Raw genomic sequence first — 25055 nt, forward strand, 5'->3', positions numbered from 1 at the left:
AAGCCCTAAAGAGTAGACGGAACCGCCTCACGCGCATAATTATTTTCACCAACTTTGGCTCTAGTTGGCCAAATTTGGGGATATTTTCCAGTACGGGGGACTCTAATCTGACTCCTGATGGCCTTGGTTTTCAGTAAAATGGACACAGGTAAAAGGGGCACACGCTCGGTGTCGAGCTTCTAGGTCGAAATATAGCCCCACTTCATTTCAAGACTGAAGGAGTAGCGGAAAGCGCCTTACGCACATCGTGATTTTATGGAACTTTGGCTCGATTTGCCTTAATTTAGGGAATATTTTTCAGTCCCGGGGACTCTAAACTAACTCCTGATTGCCTTAGTTTTCAGTGAAATCGACACAGATTAAATTAGCGCACGCTCGGTGCCGAGCTTCTAGGTCGAAATATAGCCCCACTTCATTTTAAGACTGAAAAAATAGACGAAACGGCCTTACACGCCTCGTGATTTTGAGCAACTTTGGCTCAATTTGCCGGAACTTGTGGGATATTTTTCAGTCCCAGGGACTGTAAACTAACTCCCGATTGCCTTGGTTTGCATTGAAATGGAAAGAGCAAAACATTTTAAACGCTCACCTTCAAACTTCTGGGCCGAATATAGCCCCACTTCACTTTAAGCCTGAAAGAGTAGCCGAGACCGTCTTACGCGCATCGTGATTTTGACCAACTTTGGCTTGATTTTCCGGAACTTGGGGGATATTTTCCAGTCCCGGGGACTCCAAACTAACTCCTGATGGCCTTGCTTTGCAGTGAAATGGACACAGCAAAACTTTTTGAACGCTCACTTTGGACCTTCTGGGCCGAAATATAACCCCACTTCACTTTAAGACTTAAAGAGTTGCCGAGACCACTTTACGCGCATCGTGATTTTGACCATCTTCCGCTTGATTTCCCAGGACTTGGGGGATATTTTCTAGTCCCGGGGACTATAAACTAAGTCCTGATGACCTTGTTTTGCAGTGAAATTGAGACAGCAAAAGTTTTTGAAAGCAGAGTTTCGAGCTTCTGGGCCGAAATATAGCCCCACTTCACTTGAGGAGTGAAAGATGAGCCGAGTCCGCCTTACGCGCATCGTGATTTTGACCAACTTGGGCTCGATTGGCCGGAACTTAGGGAATATTTTCCAGTTCTGCGGACTCTAAACTAATTCCTGATGGCCTTGGTTTGCAATGAAATGGACACAGCAAAACTTTTTGAACGCTCATCTTCGAGCTTCTGCGCCAAAATATAGCCCCACTTCACTTGAAGACTGAAAGAATAGCCGAGACCGCCTTACAGACATCGTGATTTTGACCAAGTTCAGCTCGATTTCCCGGAACTTGGCGGATATTTTCCAGTCCGGGGGACTTTAAAATAACTCCTGCTGCCCTTTTCTGCAGTTAAATGCACGAAGCGTAACTTTTTAAATGGTCACTTTCGAGCTTCTGGGCCGAAATATAGCCCCACTTTACTTTAAGACTAAAAGAGTAGCCGAGACCGTCTTAGGCGCATCGTGATTTTGACCAACTTACGTTCGATTTCCCGTAACTTCGGGGATATATTCCAGTCCCGGGGACTGTACACTAACTGCTGATGGCCTTGGTTTGCAGCGAAATGGACACAGCACATATAGCCCCACTTCACTTTAAGACTGCAACAATAGCCGACCCGCGTTTCGCGAAACGTGATTTTGACCAACTTCGGATCGATATCCCGGAACTTGGGGGATATTTTCCAGTCCTGGGGACCCTAAACTAACTCCTGATCACCTTGGTTTGAAGTGAACTTGAAAAGGGAAAACTTTTTGAACGCTCACTTTCGAGCTTCTGGGGCGAAATATAGCCCCACTTCACTTTAAGACTGAAAGAATAGCCGAGACCGCATTGCGCGCATCGTGATTTTGACCAACTTCGGCTCGATTTCCCGGAATTTGGGGAAATATTTTCCAGTCCCGGAGACGCTAAACTAACTCCTGATCGTCTTGGTTTGCATTGAAATGGACACAGGAAAACTTTTTGAACGTTCATTTTCGAGCTTCTTGGCCCAAATATAGCCCCACTTCACTTTAAGACTGAAAGAATAGCTGAGACCGTCTTGCGCGCATCGTAATTTGGACCAACTTCGGCTCGATTTCCCGGAATTTGGGGGATATTTTCCAGTCCCAGAGACCCTAAAGTAACTCCTGATCGTCTTGGTTTGCATTGAAGTGGACACAGCGAAACTTTTTGAACGCTTACTTTCGAGCATCTGGCCCGAAATATAGCCCACTTTACTTTAAGACTGAAAGAGTAGCCGAAACCGTCTTGCGCGAATCGTGATTTTGACCACGTTCGGGTCGATTTCCCGGAGCTTGGCGGATATATTCGAGTCCCGCGAGCTCTAAATTACCTCCTTATGACCTTGGTTTTCGGAGAAATGGACAGAGCAGAACTTTTTTAACACTCACCTTCTAGCTTGTGGGCTTAAATAGAAGACCACTTCACTTTAACCCTGAAATAGTAGCCGAGACCGCCTTACGCGCATCGTGATTTCAGATTTCCAAGTTCAGCTCGATTTCCCGGAACTTGGGGGATATTTTCCAGTCCGGGGGACTCTAAACTAACTCCTGCTGGCCTTGGTTTGCAGTGAAATGCACAGAGCATAACTTTTTTAACAATCACTTTGCAGCGTCTGGGCCGAAATATAGCCCCACTTCACTTTAAGACTGAAAGAGTAGCGGAGACCGCCTTACAGGCATCGTGCTTTTGACCAACTTCAGCTCGATTTCCCGGAACTTGGCGGATATTTTCAAGTCCGGGGAACTTTAAACTAACTCCTGATGGCCTTTGTTTGCAGTTAAATGCACAAAGCGTAACTTTTTAAACGGTCACTTTCGAGGTTCTGGGCTGAAATATAGCCCCACTTCACTTTAAGACTGAAACAATAGCCGAGATCGCGTTTCGCGCATCGTGATTTTGACCGACTTCGGATCAATATCCCGGAACTTGGGGGATATTTTCCAGTCCCGGGGACTCTAAACTAACTCCTGATCGCCTTGCTTTGCATTGAAACTGACAGAGCAAAACGCTGTGAAGACTCACCTTCGAGCTTCTGGGCCGAAATATAGCCCCACTTCTTTTTAAAAGTAAGAGTAGCCGAGTCTGTCTCACGCAAATCGTGATTTTGACTGACTTCGGCTCGATTTCCCGGAAGTTGGCGAATAATTTTAAGTCCCGGGGACGCTAAACTAACTCCCGATGACCTTGGTTTCCAATTTAATGAACACAGCAAAACATTCTGAACGCTCACCTTCGAGCTTCAGGGCCGAAATATAACCCTACTTAAATTTAAGACTGAAAGAATAGCCGAGAGCCCGTTACGCGCATGGTGATTTTGATCAACTTCGGCGCGATTTCCTGGAACTTGGAGAATATTTTCCACTCCCGCGGACTCTAAACTAACTCCTGATGGCCTTGCTTTGCAGTGAAATGGACACAGCAAAAGTTTTCGAATGGGGACTTTCGAGCCTCTGGGCCGAAATATAGCGCAACTTTACTTTAAGACTGAAAGAGTAGCCGGGACCGCCTTGCGCGCATCGTGATTTTGACGAACTTGGGCTCGATTTCCCGGAACTGGGGGGATATTTTCTACTTCCGCGTGCTCTAACTAACGCCTGATGGCCTTGGTTTGCAGTGAAATGGACACAGCAAAACTTTTTGAACGCTCACTTTCGAGCTTGTGGGCCGAAATACAGCCACACTTCACTTTAAGACTGAAACAGTAGCCGAGACCGCGTTACGCGCATCGTGATTTTGATATTGCCCCAGTTCACTTTAAGAATCGGCTCGGTTTCCCGAAACTTGGGGACTATTTTCCAGTCCCGGGGACTCTAAACTAACTCCTGATGGCCATGGTTTGCAGTGAAATGTACACAGCACAAGTTTTTGAACGCACACATTTTAGGTTGTGGACCGAAATAGAGCCCCACTTCACTTGATGTCTGAAAGAGTAGCCGAGACCGACTTACGCGCATCCTGATTTTGCGCAACTTCGGCTCGATTTGCCGGAACTTAGGGGATATATTCCAGTTCTGAGGACTCTAAACTAATTCCTGATGGCCTTGGTTTGCAGTAAAATGGACACAGCAAAAGTTTTTGAACGCTCAATTTCGAGCTTCTGGGCCAAAATATAGCCCCACTTTACTTTAACACTAAAAGGGTAGCCGAGACCGCCTTACGCGCATCGTGATTTTGATAAAATTCGGGTGGATTTCCGGGAACTTGGGGGATATTTTCCAATCCCGGAGACTCTAAACTAACTCCGGCTTGTCTTGGTTTGGAGTGAAATGGAAACAGCAAAACTTTTTGAACGCTGACTTTCCAGCTTCTGGACCCAAAAGTTTAGCCCCACTTCATTTTAAGATTGAAAGAGTAGCCAAGGCCGCCTTACGCGCATCGTAATTTTGACTAACTTAAGCTCGATCTTCGGAAACTTGGGGGATATTTTCCAGTCCCGGGTACTCTAAACTAACTCCTGATCGTCTTGCTTTGCATTGAAACTGACAGAGAAAAACGTTGTGAAGACTCACCTTCGAGCTTCTGGCCGAGATATAGCCCCACTTCTTTCTAAGAGTAAGAGTAGCCGAGTCTGTCTTACGCAAATCGTGATTTTGACTAACTTCGGCTCGATTTCCCGGAACCTGGGGGATATATTCCAGTCCCGGGAACACTAAACTAACTCCTGATGGCCTTGGTTTCCAGTGAAATTGACAGAGCAAATTTTTTTGAACCCTTACTTTGGAGCTTCTGGGCGGAAATAGAGCCCCACTTTATTTTAACACTAAAAGAGTAGCCGAGACGGCCTTACGCGCTTATTTATTTTGCCAAACTTTGTCTCGATTTTTCGGCACTTACGGGATATTTTCCAGTCCCTGGGACTCTAAACTAACTCTTGATGGCTTTGGTTTGAAGTGAAATTGACACAGGAAAACTTTTTAAACGCTCACTTTCGAGCTTCTGGGGCGAAATATAGCCCCACTTCACTTTAAGACTGAAAGATTAGCCAAGACCGCCTTACGCCCTGGTGATTTTGACAAACTTCGGCTAAATTTCGCGGTATTTGGGGGATATTTTCAACTCCCTGGATCTCTAAACTAACTCCTGATGGCTTTGGTTTGCAGTGAAATTGAGACAGCAAAACTTTTTAAACACTCAGCTTCGAGCTTCTGGGCCGAAATATTGCCCCACTTCACTTCAAGACTGAAAGAGTAGCCGAGACCGCCGTACGCGCGTCGTGATTTTGACAAGCTTTGGCTAAATTTCCCGGAACTTGGGGGATATTTTCCATTCCCGGGGACTCTAAACTGGCCCCCGACGTCCTTGGTCTGCAGTAAAATGGACACAGCAAAACTTTTTGAACGCTCACTTTGGAGCTTCTGGGCCGAAATATAGCTCCACTTTACTTTAAGATTGAAAGAGTAGCCGAAACCGTCTTGCGCGAATCGTGATTTTGACCAGCTTCGGGTCGATTTTTCGGAGCTTGGCGGATATATTCGAGACCCGCGAGCTCTAAATTAAGTCCTGATTGCCTTGGTTTGCAGTGAAATTCACACAGCAAAACTTTTCAAACACTCAGTTTCGAGCTTCTGGGCCGTAATATTGCCCCACTTCACTTTAAGACTGAAAGAGTAGCCGAGACCGCCGTACGCGCGTCGTGATTTTGACCAACTTTGGCTAAATTTCCCGGAACTTGGGGGATATTTTCCATTCCCGGGGACTCTAAACTGGCCCCCGATTTCCATGGTCTGCAGTTAAATGGACACAGCAAAACTTTTTGAACGCTCACTTTCGAGCTTCTGGGCCGAAATATAGCTCCACTTTACTTTAAGATTGAAAGAGTAGCCGAGACCGGCTTACGCGCATCGTAATTTTGACCAACTTCGGCTGGATTTCCCGAAACTTGGGGGATATTTTACAGTCCGGCGGACTGTAAAGTAACTCCTGATGGCCTTGCTTTGGAGTGAAATGGACACAGCAAAACTTTCTGAACGCTCACTTTCAAGCTTCTGGGCGGAAATATTGCCCCAGTTCACTGTAAGAATGAAAGAGTTGCCGAGACCGCCTTACGCTTATCGTGATTGTGACCAACTTTGGCTCGATTTCCTGGGAAATGGGGGATATTTTCCGGTACCGGGGACTCTAAAGTAAGTCCTGATTGCCTTGGTTTGCATTGAAATGGAGAGAGCAAAACTTTTTGAACGCTCCTCTTCGAGCTTCTGAGCCGAAATATAGCCCCACTTCACTTAAGACTGAAAGAGTAGCCGAGACCGTCTTACGCGCATCGTGGTTTTGACCAACTTCGGCTAGATTTGCCGAAACTTCGGGGATATATTCCAGTCCCAAGGACTCCAAAGTAATTCCTGATGGCCTTGGTTTGCAGTGAAATGGACACAGCCAATTTGTTTGAACGGATACTTTCGAAATTCTGGGGAGAAATATAGTCCCTAACTCCTGATGGCCTTGGTTTGCATTGAAATGCACATAGGAAATCATTTTGAACGCTCACCTTCGACCATCTGGGCCCAAATATAGCCCCACTTCACTTTAAGACTTTAAGAGTAGCCGAGACCGCCTTACGCGCGTCGTGATTTTGACCAGCTTAGGCTCGATTTCCCGGAACTTGCGGGATATTTTCAAATCCGGCGGACTCTAAACTAACACCTGATTGCCTTGCTTTGCAGTGAATTAGACACAGCATAACTTTTTCAACGCTCACTTTCGACCTGCTTTGCCGAAATATAGCCACACTTCACTTTAAGACTGAAAGAGTAGCCGAGACCGCCTTACGCGCATCGTGATTTTGACCAACTTCGGATCGATTTCTAGGAACTTAGGGGGTATTTTCCAGTCCCGAGGACTCTAAACTAACCCCTGATTGCCTTGGTTTGTATTGAAATGGACAGAGGAAAACATTTTGAACGCTCACTTTCGAGCTTCTGGGCCGAAATATAGCCCCACTCTACTTTAAGATTGAAAGAGTAGCCGAGTCCGTCTTACGCGCGTCGTGAGTTTGACAAACTTTGGCTCGATTTCCCGGAACTTAGGGGATTTGCCGGAAATTAGGTAATATTTTCCAGTTCTGTGGACTCTAAACTTATTACTGATGGCCTTGGTTTGCAGTGAAATGGACACAGCAAAACTTTTTGAACGCTTCACTTTAAGACTGAAAGAATAGCTGAGACCGCCTTACCCGCATCGTGAGTTTGACAAACTTTGGCTCGATTTCCCGGAACTTAGGGGATATATTCAAGTCTCGGGGACTCTAAACTATCTCCTGATTGCCTTGGTTTACAGTTAAGTGGACACAGCAATTTTTTTTGAACGCTCACTTTGGACCTTCTGGGCCGACGTAGAGCCTCACTTCAGTTTAAGACTGAACGAATAGCCGAGAGGGCCTTACGCGTATCTTCATTTTGACAACCTTTGTCCCCATTTTCCCGCACTTACAGGATATTTTCCAGTCCCTGGGACTCTAACCTAACTTCTGCTGGCCTTTGTTTGCAGTGAAATTGACACAGGAAGACCTTTTGAACGGTCACTTTCGAGCTTCTGGGCAGAAATATAGCCCCACTTCACTTTAAGACTGAAAGATTAGCCGAGACCGCCTTATGCACATGGTGATTTTGACCAACTTCGGCTAAATTTCCCGGAATTTTGGGGGATATTTTCCACTCCCTGGGTTTCTAAACTAATTCCTGATGGCTTTGGTTTACAGTGAAATTGACACAGCAAAACCTTTTTAAACACTCAGTTTAGAGCTTCTGGGCCGAAATATTGCCCCACTTCACTTAAAGACTGAAAGAGTAGCCGAGACCGCCTTACGGGCATGGTGATTTTAACCAACCTCGGCTAGATTGCCAGGAAGTTAGGGGATATTTTCTACTCCCGGAAACTCTAAATTAACTCCTGATGGCCTTCGTTTGCAGTGAAATAGACAGAGCAAAACTTTTTAAACGCTCACTTTCAAGCTCTTGGGCAGCAATGTAGCCCCACTTCACTTCAAGACTGAAAGAGTAGCCGAGACCGCCTTACGCGCATCGTGATTTTGATCAACTTCGGCTCGATTTTCCGGAAATTGGGGGATATTTTCCAGTGCCGGAATCTCTAAACTTAACCCTGATGTCTTTATTTTTTGCTGAAATGGACACAGGTTAAAGAAGCGCAAGCTAGGTGTGGAGCTTCTAGGCCGAAATATAGCCCCACTTTAATTTAAAATGGTAAGAGTACCATAAACTCCTACGCACATCGTGATTTTCAGCAACTTTGGTTGATTTGCCGGATTTTGGTTGATATTTTACAGTCGCGGGGACTCTAAACTAACTTCTGATGGCCTTAATTCTTACTAAAATGGACACAGATAAAAGGAGCGCTCGCTCGGTGTCGAGCTTCTAGGCCGAAATATAGCCCCACTTCACTTTAAGACGGAAAGAGTAGCAAAGAACGCCTTCCGCGCATCGTGATTTTCACCAACTTCGGCTCGATTTCCCGCAACTAACTCCTCATTGTCGTGGTTTGCAGTGAAGTGGACTTAGCAGAACTTTTTAAACGCTCACTTGCGAGTTTCTGGAACAAAATATAGCCCAACTTTACTTTAAGACTGATAGAGTAGCCGAGACCGGCTTACGCGCATGGTGATTTTGACCAAATTTGGCTTGATTTCCCTGAACTTGGGGGATATATTCCAGTCCCGGGGACTCCAAACTAACTCCTGATGGCCTGGGTTTGCAGTGAAATGGACACAGGAAAACTTTTTGAACGCTTCCCTTCGAGCTTCTGGGCCGAAACATTGCCCCACTTCACTTTAAGACTTAAAGAGTAGCCGAGACCGCCTTACGCGCATCGTGATTTTGACCATCTTCGGCTTGATTTTGCGGGACTTGGGGGATATTTTCTGGTCCCGGGGATTCTAAACTAAGTCCGGATGGCCTTGTTTTGCACTGAAATTGAAACAGCCAAACTTTTTGAAAGCAAAGTTTCGAGCTTCTAGGCCGAAATATAGCCCCACTTCACTTGAAGAGTGAAAGATGAGCCGAGTCCGCCTTACTGCATCGTGATTTTGACCAACTTCGGCTCGATTTGGCGGAAATTAGGGAATATTTTCCAGTTCTGTGGACTCTAAACTTATTCCTGATGGCCTTGGGTTGCAGTGAAATGGACACAGCAAAACTTTTTGAACTCTTATCTTCGAGCTTCTGGCCGAAAATATAGCCCAACTTCCCTTTAAGACTGAAAGAATAGCTGAGACCGCCTTGCGCGCATCGTGATTTTGGGTTACTTCGGCTCGATTTCCCGGAACTTGGGAAATAATTCCCAGTCCCGGGCACTCTAAACTAATTGCTGATGGCCTTGGTTTTGAGTGAAATGGACACAGCCAAACTCTTTGAACGTTCACTTTCGAGCTTCTGGGCCGAAATATAGCCTTACTTCACTTTAAGACTGAAAGAGTAGCCGAGACCGCCTTACGCGCATGGTAAATTTGTCCAACTTCGGCTTGATTTCTCGGGATTTGGGGGATATTTTCCAGTCCCGAAAGCTCTAAACTAACTCCTGGTTGCCTTGGTTTTCAGTGAAATGGACACATGTAAAAGGAGCGCACACTAGGTTTCCAGGTTGTAGGCCGAAATGTAGCCCCACTTTATTTTAAGATTGAAAGGGTAGACGAAACCGCCTTAAGCGCATCGAAATTTTTAGCCACTATGGCTTGATCTGCCAAAACTTGGGGGATATTTTCCAGTCCCGGGGACTCTAAGCTAACTCCTGATAACCTTAGTTTTCAGTAAAATGGTCACAGGTAACAGGAGCGCACGCTCCCTGTCGAGCTTCTAGGTCGAAATAAAGCTCCAGACCAGGACTCTAAACTATCTCCTGATGGACTTAGTTCTTAGTGAAAAGGACACAGGGAAAAGGAGCGCACGCTCGGTGTCAAGCTTGTAGAACCGAAATATAGCCCCACTTCATTTTCAGAGTGAAAGAGTAGCGGACACCGCCTTACTCGCATCTTGATTTTGAGCATCTTTGGCCCGATTTGCCGGAATTCAGGGAATATTTTCCAGTCCCGAGGACTCTATGCTAACTCATGATGAACTTAGTTTTCAGTGATATGTACACAGGCAAAAGGAGCACACGCTCGGTGTCGAGCTTCTCGGCCGAAGTAGAGCCCCACTTCATTTTAAGACTGAAAGAGTAGCCGAGACGGCCTTACGCGCATCGTGATTTTGAGCAACTTTGGCTCGATCTGCCAGAATTTGGGAAATATTTTCCAGTCCCAAGGACTCTAAACTAACACCTGATCGCCTAAGATGTCAGTGAAATGGACACAGGTAAAATTAGCGCACGCCCGGTCTCGAGCTTGTGGGTCGAAATATAGCCCCCCTTAATTTTAAGACTGAAAGAGTAGCCGAGACCGACTTACACGCATCGTGATTTTGGGCCAGTTTTGCTCAATTTCCCGGAAGTTGGCGAATAATTTAAAGTCCCGGGGACGCTAAACTAATTCCAGATGACCTTGGTTTCTTATTTAATGAACACAGGAAAACATTCTGAACGCTCACCTTCGAGCTTCACGGCCGAAATATAGCCCTACTTAAATTTAAGACTGAAAGAATAGCCGAGAGCCCGTTACGCGCATGGTGATTTTGATCAACTTCGGCGCGATTTCCTGGAACTTGGAGAATATTTTCCAGTCCCGGGGAGTCTAAACTAACTCCTTACGGCGTTGGTTTCCAGTGAAAGGGACAGAGCAAAACTTTTTGAACGCGCACTTTCGAGTGTCTTGGCCGAACTATAGCCCAACTTAACTTTAAGACTGAAAGACTTTCCGAGAGCGCCTTACGCGCATCGTGACTTTGACCAACTTCGGCTCGATCTGGCGGAACTTGGGAAATATTTTCTAGTCCCAAGTGCTCTAAAATAACTCCTGATGGCCTTGCTTTGCAGTGAAATGGACACAGCAAAAGTTTTCGAATGGGGACTTTCGAGCCTCTAGGCCGAAATAAAGCGCAACTTCACTTTAAGACTGAAAGAGTAGCCGGGACCGCCTTGCGCGCATCGTGATTTTGACGAACTTGGGCTTGATTTCCCGGAACTGGGGGGATATTTTCTACTTCCGCGTACTCTAAACTAACGCCTGATGGCCTTGGTTTGCAGTGAAATGGACAAAGCAAAACGTTTTGAACGCTCACTTTCGAGCTTGTGGGCCGAAATACAGCCACACTTCACTTTAAGACTAAAACAGTAGCCGAGACCGGGGTACGCGCATCGTGATTTTGATCAACTTCTGCTCGATTTCCCGGAACTTGGGGAGTATTTTCCAGTCCCGGGGACTCTAAACTAACTCCTGATGGCCATGGTTTGCAGTGAAATTTACACAGCACAAGTTTTTGAACGTAAACTTTCGAGGTTCTGGACCGAAATAGAGCCCCACTTCACTTGATGACTGAAAGAGTAGCCGAGACCGACTTACGCGCATCCTGATTTTGCGCAACTTCGGCTCGATTTGCCGGAACTTAGGGGATATATTCCAGTTCTGAGGACTCTAAACTAATTGCTGATGGCCTTGGTTTGCAGTAAAATGGACACAGCAAAAGTTTTTGAACGCTCAATTTCGAGCTTCTGGGCCAAAATATAGCCCCACTTTACTTTAACACTAAAAGGGTATCTGAGAGCGCCTTACGCGCATTGTGATTTTGACAAACTTCGGGTTGATTTCCCGGAACTTGGGGGATATTTTCCAGTCCCGGGGACTCTAAACTAACTCCTGCTTGTCTTGGTTTGCAGTGAAATGGACACAGCGAAAGTTTTTGAACACTAACTCTCGAGCTTGTGGGCCAAAATAGAGCCCCATTTTACTTTAAGACTGAAAGAGTATGCGAGACCGTCTTGAGCGAATCGTGATTTTGACCAATTTCCCGTTTATATCCCGAAACTTGGGGGATATATTCCAGTCAAAGGGACTCTAAAGTAACTCCTGATGGCCTTGGTTTTCAGTGAAATGGACAGAGCACAACTTTGGAGCCTCTGGGCAGAAATATAGCGCCAGTTTACTTTAAGACTGAAAGAGTAGATAAGACTGCCTTACGCGCATCGTAGCTTTGACGAACTTCGAATGGATTTCCCGGAACTTGGGGGATATTTTGCAGTCCCTTGGACGCTAAACTAAGTCCTGATGGCCTTGTTTTGAAGTAAAATGGACACAAGAAAACTTTTTGAACGCTCACTTTCTAGCTTGTGGGCCGAAATATAGCCACACTTCACTTTAGGACTGACACAGTAGCCGAGACCACGTTACGCGCATCATGAATTTGATCAACTTCGTCTTGAATTCCCGGGACTTGGGGGATATTGTTCAGTCCCGGGGACTCTAAACTAACTTCTGATGGCCTTGGTTTGCAGTGAAAGTGACAGAGCAAAACTTTTTAAACACTCACTTTCGAGCTTCTGGGCCGAAATATTGTCCCACTTCACTTTAAGACTGAAAGAGTAGCCGAGACCACCTTACGCACATCGTGATTTTGACCAACTTCGGCTCGATTTACCGGAACTTGGGGAATATTTTCCAGTCCCGAGGACTCTTAAGTAAGCCCTGATGGCCTTGGTTTGCATTGAAATGGATACAGCAAAACTTTTTGAACGCTCACTTTTGAGCTTCTGTGCCGAAATATAGCCCCACTTCACTTTAAGACTGAAAGAGTAGCCGAGACCGTCTTACGCGCATCGTGATTTTGACCAACGTCTTGTCGATTTTCCGCAACTTGGGAAATACATTCCACTCCCGGGGACTCTAAACTAACTCCTGATAGCCTTGGTTTGCAGTCAAATAGACACAGTAATTTGTTTTAAGCTTTGAGCTTGTGGGCCGAAATAGAGCCCCACTTCACTTTAAGACTGAAGGAGTAGCCGACACCGCCTTAAGCGCACCGTGACTTTGACCAACTTCGGCTCGATTCGCCGGAACTTGGGGGATATTTTCCAGTCCCGGGGACTCTAAACTAACTCCTGATCGCCTTGCTTTGCATTGAAATGGACAGAACAAAACTTTTTGAAGGCTCACTTTCGAGCTTATGGGCCGAAATATAGCCACACTTTACTTTAAGACTGAAACAGTAGCGGAGACCCCCTTAAGCGCATCGTGAATTTGATCAACTTCGGCTCCAATTCCTGGGACTTGGGGGATATTTTCCAGTCCCTGGGACTCTAAACTAACTCCTGATGGCCTTGGTTTGCATTGAAATGGACACAGCACAATTTTTTGAACGCACACTTTCGAGATTCTGGGCCGAAATACAGCCCCACTTCACTTAAGACTGAAAGAGTAGCCGACACCGCCTTACGCGCATCGTAATTTTGACCAACTTCGGCTCGATTTCCCGGAAGTTGGCGAATATTTTCAATTCGCGGGGAAGCTAAACTAACTTCCGATGGCCTTAGTTTGCAGTTAAATGGACACAGCAAAACTTTTCGAACGCTCACTTTCGAGCTTATGGGTCGAAATATAGCCCCACTTAACTTTAAGACTGAAAGAGTAGCCGAGACCGCCTTACGCGCATCGTGATTTTGGGATACTTCGGCTCGATTTTCCGCAAATAGGGGGATATTTTCCAGTCCCGGGGACTCTAAACTAACTCCTGATGGCCTTGGTTTGCAGTTAACTGGACACAGCACAATTTTTTGAACGCACACTTTCGAGATTCTGGGCCGAAATACAGCCCCACTTCACTTAAGACTGAAAGAGTAGCCGACACCGCCTTACGCGCATCGTAATTTTGACCAACTTCGGCTCGATGTCCCGGAAGTTGGCGAATATTTTCAATTCCCGGGGAAGCTAAACTAACTTCCGATGGCCTTAGTTTGCAGTGAAATGGACACAGGAACACTTTTTGAACGCGCACTTTCGAGCTTGCTGGCCGAAATATAGCCCTACTTGTTTTTAAGACTGAAAGAGTAGGCGGGAGCGCCTTACGCGCATTGTGATTTTGAGGATCTTCGGCTCGATCTGGCGAAACTTGGGAGATATTTTCCAGCCCCAAAGTCTCTAAACTTACTCCTGATATTCTAAGATATGAGTGAAATAGAGACAAAAATTTTTGAACCCTTACTTTCGAGCTTCTGGAGTTAAATCTAAGCCCACTTTACCTTAAGACTGAAAGAGTAGCCGAGACCCCCTTAAGCGCATCGTGATTTTGACTAACTTCGGGTGGATTTCCCGTAACTTGGGGGATATTTCCAGTCCCTTGGACGCTAAACTAAGTCGTGATGGCCTTGTTTTGCAGTGAAATGGACACAGCAAAACGTTTTAAACACTCAGTTTCGAGCTTCTGGGCCGAAATATTGCCCACTTCGCTTTAAGACTGAAAGAGTAGCCGAGACCGCCGTACGCGCGTCGTGATTTTGACCAACTTCGGTTAAATTTCCCGGAACTTGGGGGATATTTTCCAGTCCCGGGGACTCTAAACTGACCCCCGACGTCCTTGGTCTGCAGTAAAATGGACACAGCAAAACTTTTTGAACGCTCACTTTTGAGCTTGTGGGCCGAAATATAGCTCCACTTCACTTTAAGAGTGAAACAGTAGCCGAGACCGCCTTACGGCCATCGTAATTTTGACCAATTTCCGCTCGATTTCCCGGAACTTGGGGGATATTTTCCAGTCCCGCGGACTCTAAAGTAACTCCTGATGGCCTTGCTCTGGAGTGAAATGGACACAGCACAACTTTTTGAACGCTCACTTTCCAGCTTCTGGGCGGAAATATTGCCCCAGTTCACTTTAAGAATGAAGGAGTAACCGGGACCGCCTTACGCGCATCGTGATTTTGACTAACTTTGGCTCGATTTCCCGGGAAATGGGGGATATTTTCCGGTACCGGGGACTCTAAACTAACTCCTGATTGCCTTGGTTTGCAGTAAAATGGAGACAGCACAACTTTTTGAACGCTCACTTTTGAGCTTCTGGGCCGAAGCATAGCCCTACTTCACTTTAAGACTGAAAGAGTAGCCGAGACTGCCTTACGCGCATCGTCATTTTGACCAACTTCGGCTCGATATCCCGGAAGTTGGCGAATATTTTCAATTCCCGGGGAAGCTAAACTAACTTCCGATGGCCTTAGTATGCAGTTAAATGGACACAGCAAACCTTTTTGAACGCTCACTTTCGAGCTTATGGGTCGAAATATAGCCCCACTTAACTTTAAGACTGAAAGAGTAGCCGAGACCGCCTTACGCGCATCGTGATTTTGGGATACTTCGGCTCGATTTTCCGCAAATAGGGGGATATTTTCAATTCCCGGGGACTCTAAACTAACTCCTGATGGACTTGGTTTCCAGTGAAATGGACACAGGAACACTTTTTGAACGCGCACTTTCGAGCTTGCTGGCCGAAATATAGCCCTACTTGTTTTTAAGACTGAAAGAGTAGGCGGGAGCGCCTTACGCGCATTGTGATTTTGAGGATCTTCGGCTCGATCTGGCGAAACTTGGGAGATATTTTCCAGCCCCAAAGTCTCTAAACTTACTCCTGATATTCTAAGATATGAGTGAAATAGAGACAAAAATTTTTGAACCCTTACTTTCGAGCTTCTGGAGTTAAATCTAAGCCCACTTTACCTTAAGACTGAAAGAGTAGCCGAGACCCCCTTAAGCGCATCGTGATTTTGACTAACTTCGGGTGGATTTCCCGTAACTTGGGGGATATTTCCAGTCCCTTGGACGCTAAACTAAGTCGTGATGGCCTTGTTTTGCAGTGAAATGGACACAGCAAAACGTTTTAAACACTCAGTTTCGAGCTTCTGGGCCGAAATATTGCCCACTTCGCTTTAAGACTGAAAGAGTAGCCGAGACCGCCGTACGCGCGTCGTGATTTTGACCAACTTCGGTTAAATTTCCCGGAACTTGGGGGATATTTTCCAGTCCCGGGGACTCTAAACTGACCCCCGACGTCCTTGGTCTGCAGTAAAATGGACACAGCAAAACTTTTTGAACGCTCACTTTTGAGCTTGTGGGCCGAAATATAGCTCCACTTCACTTTAAGAGTGAAACAGTAGCCGAGACCGCCTTACGGCCATCGTAATTTTGACCAATTTCCGCTCGATTTCCCGGAACTTGGGGGATATTTTCCAGTCCCGCGGACTCTAAAGTAACTCCTGATGGCCTTGCTCTGGAGTGAAATGGACACAGCACAACTTTTTGAACGCTCACTTTCCAGCTTCTGGGCGGAAATATTGCCCCAGTTCACTTTAAGAATGAAGGAGTAACCGGGACCGCCTTACGCGCATCGTGATTTTGACTAACTTTGGCTCGATTTCCCGGGAAATGGGGGATATTTTCCGGTACCGGGGACTCTAAACTAACTCCTGATTGCCTTGGTTTGCAGTAAAATGGAGACAGCACAACTTTTTGAACGCTCACTTTTGAGCTTCTGGGCCGAAGCATAGCCCTACTTCACTTTAAGACTGAAAGAGTAGCCGAGACTGCCTTACGCGCATCGTGATTTTGGGCTACTTCGGCTCGATTTCCCGGAACTTGGGAGATAATTCCCAGTCCCGGGCACTCTAAACTAATTCCTGATGGCCTTGGTTTTCAGTGAAATGGACATAGCCAAACTCTTTGAACGTTCACTTTTGAGCTTCTGGGCCGAAATATAGCCTCACTTCACTTTAAGACTGAAAGAGTAGCCGGGACCGCCTTACGCGTATGGTAATTCTGTCGAACTTCGGCTTCATTTCCTGGAATTTGGGGGATATTTTCCAGTCGCGGAAGCTCTAAACTAACTCCTGAATGACTTGGTTTTTAGTGAAATGGACACAGGTAAAAGGGGCGCACGCTAGGTTTCCAGGTTGTAGGCCGAAATATAGCCCCACCTTATTTTAAGACTGAAAGTGTACACGAAACCGCCTTAAGCGCATCGAAATTTTTAGCCACTATGGCTCGATCTGCCAAAACTTGGGGGATATTTTCCAGTCCCGGGGACTCTACCCTAACTCTTGATGGCCTTAGTTTTCAGTAAAATGGTCACAGGTAACGGGAGCGCACGCTAGGTGTCGAGCTTCTAGGCCGAAATGTAGCCCCAGTTCATTTTAAGACTGAAAGAGTAAACGAAACTGCCGTACGCTTATCGTAATTTTAAGAAAGTATGGCTCAATTTGCCGAAACTTGGAGGATAGCTTCCAGTCTCGAGGATTCTAAACTATCTCCTGATGGACTTAGTTCTTAGTGAAATGGACACAGGTAAAAGGAGAGCACGCTCGGTGTCGAGCTTGTAGAACAGAAATATAGCCCTACTTCATTTTCGGAGTAAACGAGTAGCCGAGACCGCCTTACGCGCATCGTGATTTTGAGCAACTTTGGCTCGATCTGCCAGAATTTGGGAAATATTTTCCAGTCCCAAGGACTCTAAACTAACACCTGATCGCCTAAGATGTCAGTGAAATGGACACAGGTAAAATTAGCGCACGCCCGGTCTCGAGCTTCTAGGTCGAAATATAGCCCCCCTTAATTTTAAGACTGAAAGAGTAGCCGAGACCGCCTTACGCGCATCGTGATTTTGGGCCACTTTTGCTCGATTTCCCGGAAGTTGGCGAATAATTTAAAGTCCCGGGGACGCTAAACTAACTCCCGATGACCTTGGTTTGCAGTGTAATGAACACAGCAAAACATTCTGAACGCTCACCTTCGAGATTCAGGGCCGAAATATAGCCCTACTTAAATTTAAGACTTGAAAGAATAGCCGAGAGCCCGTTACGCGCATCGTAATTTTCATCAACTTCGGCGCGATTTCCTGGAACTTGGAGAATATTTTCCAGTCCCGGGGACTCTATACTAGCTCCTGATGGCCTTGGTTTGCAGTGAAATGGACACAGCAAAACTTTTTGAACGCTCACTTTCGAGCTTGTGGGCCTAAATATAGCCACACTTCACTTTAAGACTGAAACAGTAGCCGAGACTGCGTTACGCGCATCGTGATTTTGATCAACTTCTGCTCGCTTTCCTGGAACTTGGGGAATATTTTCCAGTCCCGGGGACTCTAAACTAACTCCTGATGGCCATGGTTTGCAGTGAAATTCACACAGCACAAGTTTTTGAACGCACACTTTCGAGCTTCTAGGCCGAAATATAGTCCCACATCACTTACGACTTAAAGAGTAGCCAAGACTGGCGTGCGCGCATCGTGATTTTGACCAACTTCGGGTCGATATTCCGGAACTTGGGGGATACTTTCCAGTCCCAGGAACTCTAAACTAACTCTTGATGGCCTTGGTTTGCAGTGAAATGGAGACAGAAAAAGTTTTTGAACGCTCACCTTCAAGCTTCTGGGCCGAAATATAGCCCACTTTACTTTAATACTGAAAGAGTAGCCGAGGCCGTCTGACGCGCATCGTGATTTTGACCAACTTCCGTTCGATTTCCCGGAACTTGGGGGATATATTCCAGTCCCGGGACTCTAAACTAACTGCTGATAGCCTTGGTTTGCAGTGAAATGGCCACAGCACATTTTTTGAACGCTCACTTTCGAGCTTCTCGTCCGAAATATAGCCCTACTTCACTTTAAGAGGTACCCTCTGTAATTTTCAACTATGGCCATGTGGACCAGAAAAAATCAAATTCCTCAAAGTTTCTCAGATGAATGGTCTGGATAAGTGATTCACAAAAATATTACTTTTAGTTCAATTCGATTCGTATTTTAGCGCTGGGGCCACCATCTTGGTTTTGCCCCTCTGAGAGGGCTTTCAGCGGCCATTTTAGGGCACATTTTTAACAATTTGCCATACAAAGAAAACGATCTAACTCCGGGTAAAAACCCTTTATTCGAGACAAGCAAATGCTTCTTGTTACATTGAGAGGCTGTTTTGGCAATTTGATCATCACCTGATTTTTCTACAGAATTTTAAATTTCTTCCCTTTCGGACTACTCATGAAGGGCCATAAAAAAGGCGAAGTTTAAAGGAAACTATCGCCAAAAGTACATCACTTGAGATCCCAAAACTACCCTCCACTTAAAGAGCAATGTCTCACCTGTAAAAACATGCAATAAAATTTTGGGGTAGTTAAAACTGTAAAATGTTAGAAGAAGAAGTTTAAGCTGTGTTTTTGTCAACGAAGATCGTCGTCCTAATTAGCATAATAACGTGAAAATAACGATGCACAGAGAAAATAATGATATATTCCACTTATCTCGCGACATGTCGACAACTGGATGTTGCACGATGCCTCATGTTATATTTCCAGTATGTTTCAGCCACATTTTCGGTGATTAGTGTACGAAATAACTCTCAGACATCGCCACGGTTAAGCAGATTTCAACTCTCCGAAGCCCGCTTTATAACATTTATCAACATTATTTGTCTTTCGCCCCATAAGCCGCCGTTTACAAGAAGTTTAACAATTTGCTGAGATCCTAACTGACCCAGAAGTCTGTTAGCAGCCTTTAAAATCTTCCTTTTAATCAAGGATTCTCATCAAGAACTCGTTTAAGCTCAGTTCTGTTTTGATCTGTTATGCACCCGCCATTATTCCACAGATTGCGTTACATTTGACAAATGCGCATTCCAACGGGTAGGGGTAGGATGGGTAGGAAGTGAAAATGTAACCGACATTAAAGCCATTTTACGCATTTCTGTGGCTAAAATAGTAACTGGCTTTCCCAGAATGATTTGAACATGAGCTTCTGCTTGCAGGTATTTTTTAGGTTACTTTTGCAGGGTAGGGTGGGGGGGGGGGGGGGGCGGGGTCGTGCATTAAAAAAAAAAAGAAAAGAAAAAAGAAAACGATAGACAGTATCAAGTCAAAAGATTATGATCTGTGTATCTTGATCAGCTTTATCAGTTCATCAGTGAGGCCCGATTAGGCGTTTTCAGGATAGTGGATATTTGGGTAAAAAATTAACAGGATCCAAGAAATTTAGGGGAAAAATTAATGCGGTAGCTTGATTCTCAGCAGTTGTTGTGTCTTCTTGGAGGACCTTCTCCTGTCTGTTTCTAAGCTTTGAAGCCATTCTCGAGAGGAAGGATTAAACGTGGCAAGGAGTCAGGAACTCATCACAGGTGAACCGCCTAATTCTGGCCTCATCTTTTGAGTGCCTCATCTTTTGTGCTACAGTAATTGCTTCGACTTGTATGGTCGTTTCCTTACCCGAGAAAAACTTTTCTTGCGCACTGCTTGTCCGTCTGTTGCCTTTCTCACCATTTGATGGCATTTCGGGCAGCGAAAGACACAAGTATAATGCTGAACAAAAAAAACACAAGGAAGAGGCTTTTTATTGGAGTTCTATCCGTATTCTATTTGTAATAAATGAAAATTCTCGTCAAAAACTAATGGCTGTCAATGAGATTAGGATAGTTGTTTACAAATATAGTGTGAAATGTGGTGCCTCGATCTCTTTGCAGACAGGTTGCCATGTAAGAAATTCGTATTAAACGGTACAGAATTCAGGACACATTTCATTCTCTGTTTATTTCTCCAGCCCCGTCTTTATCTATCTATTCAGTGTAACAAGTGTGGGCTTCGAAATTACTAACAAGGAGCTGCGTTACCTAACCTTAAAACCCCTAAAATCTGATACAAAACTTTCATATTTCACCGTGATATAAGTACTAAGAGTCCAGAATAAATGCTTATAGAAGTTGACATACATTTATTTTATCCTAAATAGCTGACCATTGTTGAGGCCCCATAGCGGGAGAGGGGGAAGGGGGGGGGGGGTGTCGGTGTGTCCCTTATCCTGTTAATTTTTGTCCTAAATATCTTGTATCCTGTTAAATCCAGCTCAACGATTTCCTACTCAATTAATGTCCTGTTTTATCTGATCTAAACATCTTCTACCCTATTAATATTTCCCCCTAAATTTCTTGCATTCTATTAACTTTTTACCCAAATATCCAGTATCCCGAAAATCCCTAATAGGGCCTCACTGATGATCTGATAAAGCTGATCAAGATACACAGATCATAATCTTTTGACCTGATACTGTCTATCGTTTTCTTTTTTCTTTTTCTTTTTTTTTTTTAATACACGACCCCTCCCCCCCCGCCCCACCTACCCTGCAAAAGTAACCTAGAAAATACCTGCAAGCAGAAGCTCATGTTCAAATCATTCTGGGAAAGCCAGTTACTATTTTAGCCACAGAAATGCGTAAAATGGCTTTAATGTCGGTCACATTTTCACTTCCTACCCATCCTACCCCTACCCGTTGGAATGCGCATTTGTCAAATGTAACGCAATCTGTGGAATAATGGCGGGTGCATAACAGATCAAAACAGAACTGAGCTTAAACGAGTTCTTGATGAGAATCCTTGATTAAAAGGAAGATTTTAAAGGCTGCTAACAGACTTCTGGGTCAGTTAGGATCTCAGCAAATTGTTAAACTTCTTGTAAACGGCGGCTTATGGGGCGAAAGACAAATAATGTTGATAGATGTCATGAAGCGGGCTTCGGAGAGTTGAAATCTGCTTAACCGTGGCGATGTCTGAGAGTTATTTCGTACACTAATCACCGAAAATGTGGCTGAAACACACTGGAAATATAAAATGAGGCATCGTGCAACATCCAGTTGTCGACATGTCGCGAGATAAGTGGAATATATCATTTTTTTCTCTGTGCATCGTTATTTTCACGTTATTATGCTAATTAGGACGGCGGTCTTTGTTGACAAAAGCACAGCTTAAACTTCTTCTTCTAACATTTTACAGTTTTAACTGCCCCAAAATTTTATTGCATGTTTTTACAGGTGAGACATTGCTCTTTAAGTGGAGGGTAGTTTTGGGATCTCAAGTGATGTACTTTTGGCGATATTTTCCTTTAAACTTCGCCTTTTTTATGGCGCTTCATGAGTAGTCCGAAAGGGAAGAAATTTAAAATTCTGTAGAAAAATCAGGTGATGATCAAATTGCCAAAACAGCCTCTCAATGTAACAAGAAACATTTGCTTGTCTCGAATAAAGGGTTTTTACCCGGAGTTAGATCGTTTTCTTTGTATGGCAAATTGTTAAAAATGTGCCCTAAAATGGCCGGTAAAAGCCCTCTCAGAGGGGCAAAACCAAGATGGTGGCCCCAGCGCTAAAATACAAGTCGAATTGAACTGAAAGTTATATTTTTGTGAATCACTTATCTAGACCATTCATCTGAGAAAGTTTGAGGAATTCGATTTTTTCTGGTCCACATGGCCATAGTTGAAAATTACAGAGGGCACCTCTTAAGACTGAAAGAGTAGCCGAGACCGCCATACGCGCATCGTAATTTTGACCAACTTCGGCTCGATTTCCCGGAAGTTGGCGAATATTTTCAATTCCCGGGGAAGCTAAACTAACTTCCGATGGCTTTAGTTTGCAGTTAAATGGACACAGCAAAACTTTTTGCACGCTCACTTTCGAGCTTATGGGTCGAAATATAGCCCCACTTAACTTTAAGACTGAAAGAGTAGCCGAGACCGCCTTACGCGCATCGTGATTTTGGGATACTTCGGCTCGATTTTCCGCAAATAGGGGGATATTTTCAATTCCCGGGGACTCTAAACTAACTCCTGATGGACTTGGTTTCCAGTGAAATGGACACAGGAACACTTTTTGAACGCGCACTTTCGAGCTTGCTGGCCGAAATATAGCCCTACTTGTTTTTAAGACTGAAAGAGTAGGCGGGAGCGCCTTACGCGCATTGTGATTTTGAGGATCTTCGGCTCGATCTGGCGAAACTTGGGACATATTTTCAAGTCCCAAAGTCTCTAAACTCACTCCTGATTGTCTAAGATGTGAGTGAAATAGAGACAAAAATTTTTGAACCGTTACTTTCGAGCTTCTGGAGTTAAATCTAAGCCCACTTTACCTTAAGACTGAAAGAGTAGCCGAGACCCCCTTATGCGCATCGTGATTTTGACTAACTTCGGGTGGATTTCCCGTAACTTGGGGGATATTTCCAGTCCCTTGGACGCTAAACTAAGTCGTGATGGCCTTGTTTTGCAGTAAAATGGACACAGCAAAACGTTTTAAACACTCAGTTTCGAGCTTCTGGGCCGAAATATTGCCCCACTTCACTTTAAGACTGAAAGAGTAGCCGAGACCGCCGTACGCGCGTCGTGATTTTGACCAACTTCGGTTAAATTTCCCGGAACTTGGGGGATATTTTCCAGTCCCAGGGACTCTAAACTAACTCTTTATTGCCTTGGTTTGCAGTGAAATTGAGACAGCAAAACTTTTTAAACGCTCACCTTCAAGCTTCTGGGCCGAAATATAGCCCACTTTACTTTAATACTGAAAAAGTAGCCGAGACCGGCTTACGCGCATCGTGATTTTGACAAACTTCGGGTGGATTTCCCGGAACTTGGGGGATATTTTCCAGTCCCTTGGACGCTAAACTAGGTGCCGATGGCCTTGTTTTGCAGTGAAATGGACACAGCAAAGCTTTATGAACGCTCACTTTTGAGGTTGTGGGCCGAAATATAGCCATACTTCACTTTAAGACTGAAAGAGTAGCCGAGACCGCCTTACGTGCATCGTGATTTTGAGCAACTTCGGCTCGATTTGCCGGAACTAAGGGGATATATTCCAGTTCTGAGCACTCTAAACTAATTCCTGATGGCCTTGGTTTGCAGTAAAATGGACCCAGCAAAACTTTTTGAACGCTCAATTTCGAGTTTCCGGGCCAAAATATAGCCCCACATTACTTTAACACTGAAAGAGTAGCCGAGACCGCCTTACGCGCATCGTGATTTTGAGAAACTTCGAGTTGATTTCCCGGAAGTTGGGGGATATTTTCCAGTCCCGGGGACTCTAAACTAACTCCTGGTTGTCTTGGTTTGCAGTGAAATGGACACAGCGAAAGTTTTTCAACGCTCACTCTCGAGCTTCTGGGCCGACATAGAGCCCCATTTTACTTTAAGACTTAAAGAGTAGGCGAGACCGTTTTGAGCGAATCGTGATTTTGACCAATTTCGCGTTTATTTCCCGAAACTTGAGGGATATATTCCAGTCAAAGGGACTCTAAAGTAGCTCCTGATGGCCTTGGTTTTCAGTGAAATGGACAGAGCACAACTTTGGAGCTTCTGGGCAGAAATATAGCCCCACTTTACTTTAACACTGAAAGAGCAGATGAGACTGCCTTACGCGCATCGTAATTTTGACGAACTTCGAATGGATTTCCCGGAACTTGGGGGATATTTTGCAGTCCCTTGGACGCTAAACTAAGTCGTGATGGCCTTGTTTTGAAGTAAAATGGACACAACAAAACTTTTTGAACAGTCACTTTCTAGCTTGTGGGCCGAAATATAGCCACACTTCACTTTAGGACTGACACAGTAGCCGAGACCACGTTACGGGCATCATGAATTTGATCAACTTCGGCTCGATTTCCCGGGACTTGGGGGATATTCTCCAGTGCCGGTTACTCTAAACTAACTTCTGATGGCCTTGGTTTGCAGTGAAAGTGACAGAGCAAAACTTTTTAAACACTCACTTTCGAGCTTCTGGGCCGAAATATTGCCCCACTTCCCTTTAAGACTGAAAGAGTAGCCGAGACCACCTTACGCACATCGTGATTTTGACCAACTTCGGCTCGATTTACCGGAGCGTGGGGGATATTTTCCAGTCCCGAGGACTCTTAATTAACCCCTGATGGCCTTGGTTTGCATTGAAATGGATACAGCAGAACTTTTTGAACGCTCACTTTTGAGCTTCTTGGCCGAAATATAGCCCCACTTCACTTTAAGACTGAAAGAGTAGCCGAGACCGTCTTACGCGCATCGTGATTTTGACCAACGTCTTGTCGATTTTCCGCAACTTGGGAAATACATTCCACTCCCGGGGACTCTAAACTAACTCCTGATAGCCTTGGCTTGCAGTGAAATAGACACAGTAATTTTTTTTGAGCTTTGAGCTTGCGGGGCCGAAATAGAGCCCCACTTCACGTTAAGACTGAAGGAGTAGCCGACACCGCCTTAAGCGCACCGTGATTTTGACCAACTTCGGCTCGATTTGCCGGAACTTGGGGGATATTTTCCAGTCCCGGGGACTGTAAACTAACTCCTGATTGTCTTGGTTTTCAATGAAATGGAC

The sequence above is a fragment of the Orbicella franksi genome, chromosome 1, assembly GCF_964199315.1.
Source record: "Orbicella franksi chromosome 1, jaOrbFran1.1, whole genome shotgun sequence".
Taxonomy (NCBI): domain Eukaryota; kingdom Metazoa; phylum Cnidaria; class Anthozoa; order Scleractinia; family Merulinidae; genus Orbicella; species Orbicella franksi.